Source organism: Hirundo rustica, chromosome 7 (assembly GCF_015227805.2).
Source record: "Hirundo rustica isolate bHirRus1 chromosome 7, bHirRus1.pri.v3, whole genome shotgun sequence".
NCBI classification, from domain to species: Eukaryota; Metazoa; Chordata; class Aves; order Passeriformes; family Hirundinidae; genus Hirundo; species Hirundo rustica.
In genome coordinates, this window is record NC_053456.1 from 11,594,851 (window position 1) to 11,608,588 (window position 13,738).

The 13,738-nt window shown below is 46.9% G+C and overlaps 1 long non-coding RNA gene across 1 annotated transcript in view; it reads left to right on the top strand.

Annotated features, from left to right (window-relative positions):
• Positions 1 to 5,437, top strand: part of LOC120755491 (uncharacterized) — a 30,193-nt gene extending 24,756 nt beyond the window's left edge. The window contains exon 4 of the long non-coding RNA XR_005701788.2: positions 5,323 to 5,437. This is a non-coding gene — a long non-coding RNA (uncharacterized LOC120755491). The remainder of the gene's footprint in view (positions 1 to 5,322) is intronic.
• The last annotated feature ends 8,301 nt before the right edge of the window (positions 5,438 to 13,738 follow it).

Here is a 13,738-nt window from a genome sequence, read left to right on the forward strand (position 1 = left end):
CCTGGCAAGGAGAGCGGCATCGCTGCCCACAGCACCTCCTGCACAGCTCTCACCTCCAGCCCTGGTACACAACAGCAACATCTCCTGTTTTGCTGGCAAAATAGTTGGAAGAGCAAACTAGGCTGGTCGCCAGGGACTCCCAGTTCAGCCACCACCAGTAGGGAGAAAATGGTCCAGAGTGGGGAAAACCAGGATCATCTGCTCCTGTCAGCAGGGAAAAGAATGGACAAGAGTGGAGGGGGTGGACATAGTAAGTGGATTTGAGACTTGTGAAGGACAGCTTCTGTCCATCCCTGTGAAGATTAATTTGGAGAATGACTCCCTGAGGTGGGTAGTTAAGCGAGCTGAGGTGAGTGTGCTGCTGGGCATGGGCACCACAGGGATTTGTAGGGCGACAGATGCAGAAAGTGAGCAGCAAAGGAAGAAACAGCCTAAAAGAAGCCAAAAGGACCCATAAAGACAGTGAGTGGGAGATGTGAAGCAGAAGACATGTGAGATCAGGAAAGGAGAGATTAATATGCCACAGCCAAGAAAGCTTCACATTATAAAGCGCAGGCGGGAGAGGATGAGGAGAAGATGGCATGGGGACTTCAAACAGCAGCTGGGTGGCCTGAGTACTTGCTGAAGTCATCTTCCCCAGCCCAGGAGCTGCTTGGGGATGCTGCGTGGCTCCCGCTGTTCCCACCAGCACAGCTGGATCAGGCGAGGAGGAGGGCTGGTCGCCTCCACAGGCAGCTGTGTGCAGATGTTTTCCACTGAGAGAAGAGCAGTAAGGGCACAGTTGGAAAGGAAAAGGAAAAATAGTACCGGGAGCTGGAGAAAAACTGTTGCTGAAGGAAACATTGCTCTCAGGCTGTCTGAAGCAATGCAGGGTGAAACCCTATTTTTTTGGGATCGAGGTTCTTCCTTCGACTCAATGCTATTTAAAGTAGATGTTCCTTACCCCAAATGTGCCGTGTTTGGCTGTGCTGGACTCCTCAGCTGCTCCTCATCCCCACTGCCCTGGCTGGGGCTGGGCTGGAAGATCTGTAAGGAGAACTGGGGAAGGGCTAGGTGCCCCACCCCTTCCTGACCCCTTCCCCAACTCCCCCACAGCCCTCACGGGAGCCTAATATTTGTGCATGTGTGTTTTAACACGGCATATGGTCTTCATTACACACAGACTTCTCGCTTCCATAATTATACCATGATGGGAGTTCCTGTCAAAGCCATAAAGCAAATTCTCTTCCCCCTGCCGTGTCCCTCCGCCCCCATGAGCCCTCCCCATAAAACTCGCAGGGGTCTCCAGTTTGCCGGGAGAGCCCTGCCTCGCTGGTCGCATTAACCCTTTGCCTCCTCCCATTCGGCAGCTGCTGGAGGAAAGCCGAGCTTTCCCCATGGGCCCTTGCTTACCAGAAAAGGGGATGGTGTTGTCCAGGTTTCGGCCGTGTGAGGAGCAGAGAGAGCAGCAGTGACTGAACCATGCTGGGGAGCTGGGGAGGCAAGCAGCAGCCTGAGCCAGTGCCCTCGTTGCCTGCTCTCTCCCATCCTTGGAGCATGCCAAACCCACCCACTGCCGGAACGCCAGCCAAGGCCCTCTGGGCAGCGCGTGGCAGCTGTTTAACAGCACGCTGCAACACCACCCTGCAGTTTAGGACAGGAAATGAAGGCGGCTGCTTCTGCAGGGGGAATTTAAGTGCACAGACTGCAATTACCTGCGCTGGAGTTTGGCCAGAGCCCCGCTCCTCCGAGCATCGCCACGGGGCCGGACGCCGACGGCTGGTGCTCGGGTGCTGTGGGGTCAAGCACGGCTCTGAAGGCTGCTTGGGGCCTTGTGGTTCATGCCCAAACCTTGTCTGGGGTGGATGGAGCATTTCCATGGAAATGGGAAAATTCAGCTTTATTTGGGTGTGGATGTGGGTGCTACATTGAGGGGCATTGAGTTGATGCAAATTTAGGTGCCCTTTTTCTTGGTGATTGACTGGGAAATAAGCTTGGACTGTCTGGAATTACACTAGAAATAATGAGTGATGGAGGGAGCAGCTTTGCCCAACAAGTGTTTCTGGCCCCTAAGCCAGGGTGATGCTGAGAGTCAGGGAAGAAACCATTTTTGGGGCTGTCCTGGCCTTTGGGGCACTGGGATATCCCCAGTGGGTCTGGGCTGCAAAGGGCCAGCTCAGGATCACACCAGAGACCCCTCTCTGCTCTGTGCTCGTCATGACAGGAAAAATTCAATTTCCCACTAGGTGGTAGAGAAGAGCTTGGCTGAAAATCCTTGAGCTTCTCACCGCTGAGCAAGAAGGATGGGGGGTTATATAAAACCAAAGACCTCTGTTTTAGCCAAGACTCCAGCAGACCCAGATGTAAGAGGGGTGGCACTGCAGAGGGCTGGGGGAGAGGTGAGGGGTGGCCAGGGTGCTGAGCAGGGCACAGGTGCCACCCAGCAAACACTAGGTCCTGGTTATCACCAGCCACTGCCGTGCTAGGCACTGGTGGCACACTTTTATTGACATCTGTGGATATTTTATGGTCTTTTACTGAATACTGAAAAGTCTTGGGGAATATGGTTTGAAATGGGTTATATCTAATTAAAGAGAGAGGGTAGCAGAGGAAGCATTCATGCTGATTTCATCTACCACATGCTAGTCCAGCATCACCCCAGCCCATCATAGAGCTGGTGAGCTTTGCCCACAAACCTCCACTGCCTGCGTAGCAGTGACAGTAGCTGTAGTGTTTTTTCACTGATGTTAACTCCCTGTATCTCCCTGATTTTTCCCTCCCACAAGTCAAAGACCTCTTCACTGACAGCAGTTTTAGCTAGGTGCAGGAGTTATTCCATGGCAGGATTCATGCCCAGCCAGGACAGAGGGACAAGAATGTTGGCAGGAGGAGCTTTGTCACCTCAAGAAGGTGGTTTCCTATCGAGATCCCCAGTCCTCCCAGAGACAGCCCAGGGCTGGGATTCACATCTGCCCCAGATGACTGCCTGAGCTCCTTTCCCACACCCTGAAAGATCACAAGAATGGCAGTGGCTTAAAGAAGTCACACCTGAAGGCAGGATCAAAAGCACCTGGCTCTTGCTGGACAGGTGTTTATTCATCTGACCCATGCTTAAATGGCTCTAATGAGGTAATTCTGCAGCTTGCCCCCAGTCTGCATTACCCTTACCTTTACAGAGATTTTCTTGCTGTCTAACTTGCATCTCTTTTTTGCCACAATTGACGTCCCTGACTTCTTTTGCAATATGCTCTAGGCAGGATTTTTTTTTTTTTTTCCCTTTTGACTATAGTTTATTGCATATCTAAAGCCCACTTCCACACCTGCATTCAGACACCAGTATTTCCTGATCTTACCTCTACTCCTTGCACACATCTTCTGTGTGCTCTTCCCCATTATCCAAATCTTCCTTGGGGTTTGGGCTCAGCAGATGTAGGCAAAGTGATAGAACAATCACAGATCAGTGCCCAGGACACTTGACTCCTGCTAGACTAAAGACTGGCTTGAGTTTTCAGTACCTGCTTGCTTTAGTTTGTGTTTTCCAGGCTTCTTTGTGGAATCTGGACCCCCAGTGAGAGGTTGGAGCAGAGAGCGAGGCACCAGCCTCAGCATCCCATGCTCTTCCCTGGCTCTGGAGTATTACATTTCACCTTAGGAATTTTTTGCACTATCTAAAATAATAGTTCAAAGGATGAAGGGTGACAGGTGCTGCAGACAGGGGGTGTGTCAGGATCCCATCACTCAAATATCCTGCCTGGATTTATATTTGCCCACCTCAGTCATTCAGAGGAGGATGGAAACGCTGGCTGCATTTCTTTGAATTATCTGAAGTCTAGATGGATGAGCTGTATGTGATGGCATGAAAGCAGGGACTCTGTCTAGCTCTTCTGGGCAAGCTGGATGAATGGAAGCTGTGCAGCTCAACAGTTAGGGTTGGTCTCATCCTGGAGTGCTTGTGATCCCAGGGATTTGCTTGGGATGCAAACACTGTCTCATAACATTTTTCTAAGCACACCAGTGTGGATCGGGATGGGGTACGACCAAAGGTCTGACCCAGCTGAAAGCACCAGTAATGCTTTTCAGTCTGAAGGTACCTGCAATAACTCTGCAAGGTTTCTTCAGCCCTGAGGTGGCTGTTTTCACTGCATGAGTTATCAGAGGCAATGTGTCCTGAGCTGAGTTGTCTCGGATAAGTGCCTAAACAGAAATAGATAACTTTTCTTCAGATAGGCTCATGGTATTGGTAAACATTTCCTTATAGAGCCTGAGAAATGGTGGACCTGAATCTTAGGTGCTTTTTCTTGTCAGTAGAAGGAGGCCCAAACATAGAGTATTAACTTTCCAGGAGAGAAAGGTCCTCTTTCAGGAATATTCATCTCATGGGTCCAGAAGGAAAATAAACATACAGCATGATGCTGCAGGTTGAACTGGAGGGCATTCAGCTCCCAGCTGGCTCCACACTCCTGGAATAGCAGCGGCCTCGTGTGAAAAGGAGAGGTCCTGGAAGCCTCACTGTCCTGTGCTAAAATATGAAACCACAGTCCCCATGTGATGTGACCCCGGGCAGTGCATACTGTGCCAAAACACACTGTTAGAGTGAGATTTCCTCCAGGACAGAGATACAAGCCTTCAGGTTTGAAGGATGATCAAGTGGAAAGAAGGAGGGTTATGTGCTTGAGGAGTGGGGTTACAGAACAAAGGGGTCTCTGGCCCTGCAGGAGGTTTGTGCCAGGAGGTGCCTGCTGGGTTTGGGGGCGCTCAGTGTGAGCCACCCTGAGGCCAGAAGGCAGAGAAGGGACACATTTGACACACTAGTGGCTGATCTCTTTCAGACTATGTGGCTCCAGTCCTTGCATTTGAGTCGAAAAGTCTGGAACCACCAGACTCTGCCCACGAGGAGAGCTCTGAGTGGTTGGCAGTAAAGGCTTCTCAGGAAATTCAGTAGGTTTCCCTTTCCTCCTGAGCACAGTTTTCACAATAGTTTCCAAACCTCCTGTTCCTGAGAGCATTCCTAGATGCCCACATGCTGTGCAGTCCCCTCTGGAGCACAGAGAGACATGCATTTGTTCTGCTTTAATTTGAACCTTCAAACCTCACTTGGACAGTAACAACAGGGGATAAACAAGCCTTGTGTTGAAATACACTCCTCCTCAGTGCTACACTGACCTAACTTGATTTTCCTATGGAGAATCTTGACGCACTTTGTTCTTTAATGCATTAATCTTCACAAGATCCCAGGGACATGCTGCCGCTTCTCTCTCCCTCTTTATGGAAAGGGAACTGAGATCCTAAGTATCACACAATCAACTAAATTCTGTTGAAAGTGCTTGTTTTTTATCTTTTCAGAAAACCCAGAGACCGACAGAGTGGGGTATGTGTGCTGTGGAGGTGGATCGGACCAGAATTGACGGGAGTGAAGAGCTCGTGTTGACCTGAGGGGTTTTTTCCTGGAAAAGGAAGGTCTGAGGCTCCCACTGGACTCTGCTCACCTCCCAGCACAGAGCAAAGCTGGTGTCCCCTGGCAATGGAAATCAGCAGGTGGGTGGATGGGTGGTGTCTCTCTGCTCTTGGTGTATTTCCAGCTGCTTTGAGGTTCCTGCTGCGCAGCCTTGAAGCAGCCAGGCAGCCCCTCCAAGCCCTGCCTGCTCTGACACGAGCACTTCTTGTCTCCCTTGTAATGTTTTGGACTAAGGAGCTTTCCAGACACTTGTAATGTCGAGTGTCCATGCTGGTGGGAAGGGGGTGAGAGGGGACTCTATCACTGTGAGTGCTACTGGACCCCCCAAAAGGCTGAGAGCTTGGAAAGCATCCACACAGTCGATCGCTTCCCTGAACTATCTGTGCTTCACGAGCCTCCAGCTCATGAATCTTGGAAGGAAAGATCTTCTCAGGAGATTTGTGGTGTGTTGAGTCCCAGCTAGAAATACCACAAGAAAAGCCTCTCTTGGGGAGATCCCAGTTCTAAGCAGGAAATGCAGAGTGATGTGAGAGTGAGAAGAAATCCAGATGTGGCCACGATCTGCTTTATTTTACTCTGGGAAACCAAGTTCTCTTTTGTGGGGTATAGTTTTGTCAAGCATCATTCTCAAGCATATCTAGCCCTCGTGTTTGCCAGTTATAATTGAGTCAGACCCACATATCAAAGCTCTGTGTGTGCCTGTCTGTGTGTCCGCGTGCCTGTGTGTCGAGATGGCTTCCAGCAGATCACTTTCTGTTGTTTTTCTGCTAACAGGCTGAACAGAGCTACTCACTCCCACGTACAGACAGAGCTCTGGCTCACACAGCTGCCTGGGGAGAAGCACTGGCTTTTCTCCTCTCAGGCCAGTGTTGCATTTTTGAATTACTTTACCAAGTGTTTAAGTATTTGAGTTTTTCAAAGTGAAGCAGTTTCTCCGCCACCAAGCCTTTGTTTCCTTGCACAGTTCAGAAGTTTTCTTTGCCTTGTTACCTTGTTTGCAGTCCCAGCCCAGCCTGGGAAACGCACAGCATAGTTCAATGCTGAGGAAAGTAACTCTTTCATTTTAAAAGGGACCTACTTGGTGTGAGTGACAGCCACCCAGGGCTAGGAGATATTTGCTGGATTTTGGAGCTAAGCTCACGCTCTGGAGGGGTATTTGCAGGGAAGGAAAACATCCCGGACTTGCCAGGTAAGTGCAAGCCTGAAGACAAGTTTGGAAAGCATTTTATGACCTTGTGTGATGTTGGTGCTTGCAGTGCTCCTGTGTGAGCTTTGCTGTCCTTGGCTCTTGGTCTGTGGGGTCAGTGTGACGTCCAGGCTCTTGAGGTGCCAGGGAGCAGGAGAACATTATACACATATCCACGAGCAGCCAAATCTTTATTAAACCTCAAAAAGATCATTAATCTCACCCAAATATTTGCTATTTCTAAAGTTTAGGTAGGGGGTAGATACCCTCAGGTGATTGGCAGCTAACACTTATAATTAAAATGAATAACAGGAGCAACAAATTGGAACTGTGGGTCATAACTCCCCTGCCCCTCACACCCTGTTTTTGGGTGCATCCAGTTGGCCCCAAACCAGTACTATTCCCCAGCAGAAACTTTCCAGCATTTATTCATCACACACAGAGTTGACAAGTGCCTCCAATTCTCTAGTTACCAATGCACTAATGAACATCTGTTAGACTTCCTTGCAAGTTCAAGGACTTGAGCAGGGAGTAGATGGGGGACTGAATTTCTCTGTGTGTCTGAATAAGGTTAAAAGTGGATTTTACATGAGGGCGAAGCCTTACTCTGGAGTTCCTCATGCTTCTCAATTAATGGCTTCCAAAGTCCAAACCTCTTGGTTGACAGCTGTTCTGAGAAATGGAACTTTAAGGGAAGGAGTGAATATGTCTTGAACTATCAGAAAACAAGAAATAGAGATGATTTTCAGCTTATAAGTAAGTTAAATTATTCCAAGGAGTCTTTGCTGTTGCTAGTCCTGGAGAGCTTGGAAACTTCTGGCAACCATGCAAGATCTTGCTTTGCTACCTCTTGCCAGTGGGAATGTCAAAATTGCCCAACAATATGCGCAGCCAAACCAACCACCAAGGTCCCACAGTGATTATCTCTGAGAGACAGCTAATTACTTCTCCAAAACTTGGGAATATTTGATCTGGAGGTGCATCAAATAGCAAGATCTGTCCTGTTCAACAAAAACTGCTCTAGAGCTTCTGCACCATCACTTTAGTCCTGTCACTGTTTTATTGCTGGATGTTACATACAGGAAGAACATTCAGCTTTGACTTAACCCCTTGCATTAAAGGCAGGTACAAATTGTGGTGGCATTTAACTCAGTCTTCTAGAAAGTCATTTGTTTGTGTTAAATGATTTCTGTCTTTCTTACACCAGCCTTTTAACTCTCTCATTCTCTGCCTCGTCACCCATTACAACCCAGTTTTCCAGTGTGAAACTGGGATGTGGAAACAGCTGGAAACAGGGACCCCAGCTCAAAGGAGTGGGTGCTACCTGGTGGGTATTGCTCAGCCATGCAAGGAAGCCTAAGAGCTCTGAAAAATAAGAAAGGTACATGTGAAAGCTGATGCATTTAAGCACTGGGGCATCTCCTTTAGGAGGTCACTGTCAGCACTTTTCTTGGAGGCTGGAGCCATCTGTAGGTGGTTGGTTACAGGTGCCTGTGCAGGGCAGCGGTGTCGGTATGAACCGCTGTGCGGCACACAAATCATTGCTGATGAAAATTAAATACCCAAAAAAGAAATTCCACTACCAATGGAGTGAGCAAATCATGCACAAATGCCTAATAAATAGCACCGCAATCTCTCCTTAAGCTGTGATTTATCTGTCTGGAGACTTATTAAAGAAATGTTCCTGCTGTTTGCACAGTTTTTATGATGGTGCTGCTTTTTGACCCTCTCGAGTGTCAAAGCCTCCTTCCCTGCTCTGGCAGTCCCAGCAAAGGCCCCACACATCCCCTCCACTATGCAATGCCTGTGAACAAGTGCACCCACCCCCTGATGCCCTGGCCCTGCTCTGTCCCAGCCTCACATGGTTGGTCTCTGCTGCAGTGGCACGTCCTTCCTGTGGTCTGTGCCAGTGTAGGAGCTTTCTGTGTTTTATCTCCTGCTGATCAAGCACAGGACTCAAGGGAATGGTAGGAAGGTGAGGGAGGGTTAGGTTGGATATTAGGGAAAGGTTCTTCACCCAGAGGGTGTCTGGTGCTGGAACAGGCTCCCCAGGGGAGTTGCCATGGCATGCCAAGCCTGTCTGAGCTCAGTAAGTGTTTGGACAATGCTCTCAGGCACATGGTGGAATTCTTGGGATGTCTTGTGCAGGGCCAAGAGTTGGACTCAATGATCCTGATGTATGCGTTCTAACTCAGCATATTCTATGATTCTCTTGCCCAGGGTTGTAGCATCACTGCTGAAGGGAGCAAGGCTCATGCAAGACCTTCCTCCTTCTCCCAGGCAAAACTCATGCTAGTCTGTTTGGAGCAGTAACTTTTGCAACGTGAGTGGGTCAGGCTGTTTTGGACAAAGCTGTGGGAGCAGTAGCCTGGCTGCCCCCTGGTCTGTCAAGTGCTTTCTCTGCCCTCTGCAATGAGCTAAGGCCAGATAGAGGAAATCTCAAACACATGACTTTAAAAAGAAATGCTTTTTTCTTTCTTTTAGCTAAAATGTGCTCTTTACATAGCTGACTCATGAGTTCCAGCACATCTGGGGTCAGCAATACTTTGAGGTGCCAGTGTCTTACTGACATTTTTGGATGATGGGGCAACAAAACCCTACATGTCTTTTTGATGTGTGGGACATGACAGAAGCAGCTAAAGCTGTTCTGACTCAGCCCTCAAGCATTTCTGACATCAAAGTGTAGACCCAGGCAGTGCTGAACGGTCAGGAGCTTGCGTTGAATCTTTTCTCACTGCTGTCTGGGGAAAAAAAAAAATCTTTAGCTGCCAGTGAGGTTGACTTTCATTCTGACAGTAGCTCACCCTGTAGAATATATAGTGTTATGTGATACGTAAAATTGAGGTATGATGTAATTTATAGGTTCCTGCCCTCTTTCTGAGATGCACATCCAACGCACATAACCCCCTTTTAATAATTAAAGCAGTGGAGTATTTAGAAAATCTCAGTGCTCAGAGTGGGACATGGGAGGGAGAAAATGGCTCTTGAGGTATCAGCTTTCACTGCCCTTTGCAGTGCAGGACAGGGAGTATTTGCACAGGGAATATGTGTTGTCCCCAATCCATTGATCAGAATTGTCTCCAGCCTTGAGCCTCCTGTGTGGCACCAGCTGAATGATAAGTCCAGCTACCCACCTTCCTCCTCCCTCCCCATGGCTGAAGGTCCCTCCCAGGAATCTGCCATACAGGTTGGCTTCCCAGATGTTCCCAGGTCTGCACAAAAAAGCCACACTGCACATTGGACCGTCACATTCCTGACTGCAGGTATGTCCACAGAGGCTGAAACCTTGTGACATCAATGCTAGCAACAGATCCAGCAGAAATCAAGTTTATTTAATGAAAAAAAATCATGCAGGAGGTGCTCTTCAGTAAAGTCAGCAGACTCTCTAGATAAGCTCTATTTACTTTTTTTTTTAATATTGTTTCAAAATCATGACCCTCTCTGTCAGGATCTTCACGGACACCATCACCCTTCCAGCATCAGCTGAGTGGGAGGCAGGGCTGTTGGAAATAAAACCATCGTGTGGGCTGTGATCCATGCTCTGGCAGCCCAGCTGTGGTCATCAGCTCCCAGTCCCCGTGGGGTCCTGCCCCAGGGCACAGCACACACGCTCATACCCTGGCAAATACACGCAGCTGAGAAAGGTTGGAAGTTTCCTGCTTAGCGTCTGCTGTCAGAAAACGCTGCTCTGCTAAAATTGAGCCATCCCCATGGGAGTGTGTCAATTTGGACAAACTTAAGTTTAGGGGAAGGAAAAAATCAGAATAACTCATCTCAATAAATTCAGAGCAGTCAGCAGTCAGCTGTCAGAATGGCATGTTTCGAGTTTTCAGTCTCAAAAGCCTTCTCTTCAGCACCACTGTGCATTAATGTATACCAGAGTACCAATTCTTACATGAAATAATGCAAAATGAATTATGAAACAGAATAATACTATACAAATATGGACTGGAATAGAAACATGGAATACTCAAAATGTGAGCTATACATTAAATGCAAACAGAATGGAAAAAAAAGAAATAATCCAAAAATGCAAACAAATACTTCAGTTGACCTGAAAGGAAGTATTTCCAGAATATTATTTGTAAGGTACTGTTGAACCCAAATTTTACCTTTCCTATTCAGTTTTTAGTCTTATGTCAGAAATCCTAGCTGGAATGAAATCCCAGGCAGTGGATGCATGGACGTTTTCATAAATATACACATGATACAACTGTATGCTTTTATTCTATTTATCTCTTTCCTTCTTTTTCCTACACCATCTATCCCATTCTGAAAACTGAATCTGTTTTTACTTCCTATAATGGAGTTAATTACAAGGCAATTAATTGACCCAGTTATTCATGAGAGGTTTTGGTCATCCCTTGAATGATGGGACTTCAAGTTCCTTTTATTTGTCTTTCATGCCACAGCCGGGGTAATCCCAGAAAATCTAGTGGTAGCATCCATTTGCCCAGGGAGCTGGGCAAGGTTGAGCTCTTTCCATTTCTTTGCTTTGAGGGGACTTTGATGATCCACAGTCAATATGTTGGTCCCTGTGTATGCTGGTGAATCTGACCTGCACTGCAGGCACTAAATTTGGCATCCCTGCATGTGGGTGCTCAGGCAGTGTGTGTGTGTGTGTGTGTGTGTGTGTGTGTGGAGGAGGCGTGTGCAGCTGCTGAGGTTTTGAAACTTTTTTGCAAGGCTTAAGAGACACAGGTTGCTGCTTTTTTGGCCTAGGAGGAGGAAACATTACTGTAAACAAATGTTAAGTGAGGATGGCCAAACCCTGCATCCAGCAGTGACTGTCCTGCATTGCCATAGGTCAAGGGCAGGGTGCAGAATTTGAAGGTGGATGTTTCCTAACGTGCAGTCATTGGTAACCTAAAGCAGGTTTATGACAGAGCCAAGATCAGGCATTAATGCAATAGACTGGTAATTCAATCATTTTATAGAAGTTGATCTGTCCTTTTTATTACAATTATTGTCAGCCCGGGTGTTTCGTTCCATCACTGAAAATAAACATCATTTATCATACTTGTAAAGATTAGCCCCTGACAGCTCCAGCTCTGCTTTGCATAAATGTGTATTAATGTCGGCTCTGTCTGAAGTAGAGAGAGAAGTCTATATTTCACAAGAATGATTAGACAGTGTCACCACTGCTTTAAGTAATGTCTTATCATGACGGATAATCAAACCGTGAAAAAAAACCAACAAAAAAAGGCAATTTGTTGCATATGCATTTTTTGCTTTATTGGGCTGAGAAATAGCAATATTTCTGCTACTGCATTTTTGAGGTATGTAATGTCCAGGCTCTGGGATGGTGATGCTTCTCTGGGTTTCAGGGAGCACGTGATGTTTCAGCTCATCAGCAGAGCTGGGACCTCCACCTCTCTGCAAGGCTGACTTGAGTCTTCCAGTTTGAAGACCCAGGAGTCCACAACTTTGCCAAGCTTCCAACAGTCCACACCTTGGGCTCAGTTAAATTTGGAAAGTTTCAAGCTAAAATGATGATGACATTGGTTAGAGTGAGATTAAGGGAAAATATGATGCCCAGGCTCCAATATTCTTGTAGACATTTTCCAGAGAAGCTCTAGGGCTCCGGGGGCCTTGGAGCAAGAACTCAACAGTTGGCACGCGCCTGCCCTCAGGTCAGGGCTGTACTTTTGCTGCTCCCACCAAAATGCACCCACATTAATTGCAGGGAAAAAAGGAACTGTTTGTCAGTGTGTACTTTAGAGATGTCAGAGCTCAACAGCCAAACTCTGTGTGTTTGAGGTCTCAGCTAACAAGAGGGAGGGAACCCTGTTCCAGTGACTGTGTCTCCTGGCAGTCACCATGGAAGATGTCTCTCTGGCATCCAGAATGAAGAACATCTCAAGACATAAGCTGAAGTCTTCCTCTTTGCCAGTTAAGCCAGGGCAATGCTAAGAATGTTCCCTTGTCACCTGAACCATTCATTCTCTGAGAGGGAAATGCACATGGGCACCCGACGTCCATCACACGCTGACTGTGAGTCAGTTCTGTGCTGCAGTGCACAAAAACAGCTCCGCAACTTTTGTGAAGAGCATCACAACTGAAGTAAAGTCTTTATCATCAGTATCAGGGTTGGTCTATTTAATCAGTTTTAGAAACTGAGCCTATTTATTCAGTTTTAGAAACGGAAGAAGGGAAACCAAACACAACCCCATGTGTGTTTTCAGCAGCCACTTTTGTTTTGCTGAAGTTTGAGTAGTGCTCTGAAAAGCCCATAATTTCTGGGCATTACATCTGGGTTTTGTGAAAGCCCCAGGCTGTGGAGTAAGGGTGCTTTTGTGAGAGTGTCTGCTTTCATTCTTGCTGTTTTTAAAAAGAAATGTCCAAAGTTTGTGCCTTCATGAGGGTAGAAAAAAAGCACACAATAACTTGGCGGCATGTATCTTCAAAAGAAAATGTCAAATAAACCCTTTTATTTATAATCTTATAATTTCTAAGCCAACCACCTTATTTTGGAAGGCCTGTGTTTGAGATCAGTGTTAATTGAAGATGACACCTTAAAATTAGCCCACTGCAGAGGTATCTCATTGAATTAGATCCTAAAGGAGCAGTAATGCATTAAGTACCATATATGAAAATAAATAAACCTCTTCCCTGCATAACTAATAGCTACTTCTGCTAGTAAAGCTGAAGTATTTAAAGCACTGGAACTATACTGAGTGCTTATACTGCTATTTTTTTCCCCTTTTTTAAAAATTTTTAATGTCAGCCCCAGTTTATGCCCTTTCAGACTACAATTACTTCCAGTGTTACTTCATTTGCTCTAATTTGGTGCAGGTGTTGATAACAAAAAACACTGTGGCACAGCTTTCCTTTGCCAAAGAACCTGAAACTGAAACTTCACTCTAGAACAAAACTAAAGAAAAAAAAAAAGAAGCAAAAGCAGTGCAGGTGAAGGAGCCAGTTGGTGGTGGTGGAGGGAAGGAGAGGGTGAGGATGGCACTGGGACCATTAGCGATTGAAGAAATGCTGATTTTAGCCAGTGGTATTAGCAACTGGCACTTTTTAAAGTGCTAAAAGCTTTGGACACAGATTACCATGCGCATATTTCAATTTCCTTTAAATCCAGGGAGATTTCTTCTTAAAGCACACTCTCTCTC